Genomic DNA, 2,810 nt, shown 5'->3' on the forward strand with positions numbered 1-2,810 from the left:
AAAATGGTCACAAAAATCAAATTGAGTTGCTCTGTGTATTTAGACATGCGATAATCATACACAACAATGTCATTTTGTCACAGTCATCATTCTTTGTCATGCCAGCAAATATTGTATTATTGTCCTTCGAGTTAACTTTGATAATACGTTTTCACTGTGTATCAGTACACAAATGTACAAGTAGTTGTTGTTTATAATTGAAGTTTGATATAGGCCACTATATATCACATGCAGTTAGTGTATATAGTGTATTATAGTGTTATTTGATTGAAATAAGCCTGTGCTGACAAACTGGGCAATATTTTGTTGTAAACGCATTGTATTATCCATATCGGAATTGACCAATTCGTGATTTCGGCATTACCCCCTTTTAGTACTATAATGGCCATACATATACAGTCAAGTCTCGTTAATCCGACATCGTTAGTTGCACATGATTGTGTCGGATTAACGAGTATGTCGGATTAACGAAATTAAGTGATTTGTGATCGGAAATCGGACGTCTTCACGATAGATTATAACCGTGTGTACCTTGTAATAAAATCATTAAAAAAGAAATATTTATATTGTTATGTTGTTTGTTCATTCATTCCTTAATTTATAATTAATGACATTGCAAAAATAATAATAATTTTCCCATTTATACATAACACTAGAGACATTACTCACTGAATATATCACATCAACGACACGTTTCCTCGTGTAAATGCAAGTGCTACTGTCTTAACAACTTTCTTCATCTGTCAGTGTTTTCTGTTTCTCACATTTTGAAGGCACATTAAATCTCAAAGTCCCCTGCTCGCTTGACGTCTAGGACTTGTGGTTCTTCAGCATCAACATTGTCGAAGTGTAATTTCATTTGCTGTTTCTTATAATAAAGCTTGAAATTCTTTATGATCCCGGCATCTAGTGGCTGAATGTGCGATGTGGTGTTTGGTGGCAAAAAAGACATTTCACATTAGTTGTGTCGACAGTAGCATGGGATGGGCGGGGTACACATCGATGAATAAAAACGTAAAACGATTTCGGTCAGTGTTCTTTGATGACCACTCAGAGGTTACTCTAGAAAGTTGAATGTTTATTTATCATTTAAGACAGATTCGATTAGGCGTAAAAGGCACAATAGCGGTGAAAATTATATGAATGAATTCCTGAAAATCGGTGATGACACCAAAACAGTAGGCATGTCCTGCCCAACTTGTAGCACCCGCAACTCACACAATTTGCATAAAAAGTTGTTGCCTGAGACGATCGACACAGAGGCACTCCTGCAATGCGACTAGTCAACCACTGATACCAGCAAGTCACTGTGACATGATCTCTAACATTGTTCAACTCACTCAAATAGGACAAAGCAGTCCGCCAACCAGGTCACTGTGACTTGTTAATCACTATGGAAACACTGAAAGAAAAATCTGACCTGGGAGAAGGAAAACGAAAGTACGAATGACGTAACCACATTTTGTGAAAATGCATCTGTTATGGAAATCGCTCTCGATGTAAAGACAAGCATTTCGGCAAATTGTTTATTGTGTCTACTTTAAAGAGAGTTTTAAGAAATTATTGATGCTGGATAATACGCATAGGAAAGTATAACAACACGTATACAACTATACACGTTGTCAAAATCCTTCACACGTATTAATACATCTGGGCCTGGAGCGTTAGCTCTGGGAAGATGTGCCCAGATAGGTACTTGTTTGGGTTTATGAGGTAAAGGGTTTTACATCCTATAGTTGAATTTTGAGTTAATACAAGAAATAAATTAAAATTGATTATAAATGTATGCCATGTCAACCTTATGAAGAATCTATGGGATGTCATTCTGATGTGTCATCAATGTGTGACGTCCCGAACATTCTGATGGGTCATCAATGTGTGACGTCACGAACATGAATGACGTCATGTTTGATTTTTAAACATATTCTTCATAATGCCTCAGATGACAAATCAGCGTTTTAAATCATTCAAATGGAGATGTGCAAATATCGCTTACCTATTACACTCATGTTTTTCAACTTTTCTTAGTGATACTACATACCACTAGCATTCTGCTTTGTGTTGACGATGTTCCAATTAGTTCATATCTGTAAGCTTTATATCATGTTATTTTCATTACGTATTAAATGTTTGGGCATATTTGTGTTTATTTGAAGTGAGACCTGGTTCGCACAGAGCTTAATATAGATCAACTTTTTATAGCTCTGGTTTGCTGCCGTCGTGTATGTGTTTACCTGAGTGACAAATAGTATACATTAGGAGTTTTAAATTATTGCTTTTATTGGTACTCACAGTTTGTTAACGTTAGTTACTGTATATTTTGAGAAGGTATTAATTTGCTTTTGATAACACAAAACATAACAACAAGAAGGTACATTAAATCAAAGTTGTTAAGGGACAGGATCTCCTTCAGAACCGTTCAATGTCGGCATTTTCGAGCGACAGGGTTGGATTTTTTAAAATCATTTATTATGTAATCTCCCAATGACCTAATTCCAAATCCCTGCGAGATCCATTTTGAACATTCCCAAGTCCATGTGGTTTAAAGGATTTACGTACGTTTCGGCCCACACTAACGATAGGCTGGATTTAAGGTAGAATACCATATCTCTTGGGGTGAATAATGGGATCTACGACCATTGAATGGGTGCGTGTTGTGTTGGACCTACTGGTTAGTGTTAAGTACGGTCGGCCAAATGAATTATAGACAAGTTTTGATCGACCAATAGCTGTTGGAAAACCTGAGCGAGGACGTTCTATTTATAATGCCAACACAGCGATCGACCTGTACTTGTTGAGGACAACGTGTG

Source organism: Haliotis cracherodii, unplaced genomic scaffold, assembly GCF_022045235.1.
Source record: "Haliotis cracherodii isolate W230 unplaced genomic scaffold, xgHalCrac1.p SCAF_3, whole genome shotgun sequence".
Lineage (NCBI taxonomy): Eukaryota > Metazoa > Mollusca > Gastropoda > Lepetellida > Haliotidae > Haliotis > Haliotis cracherodii.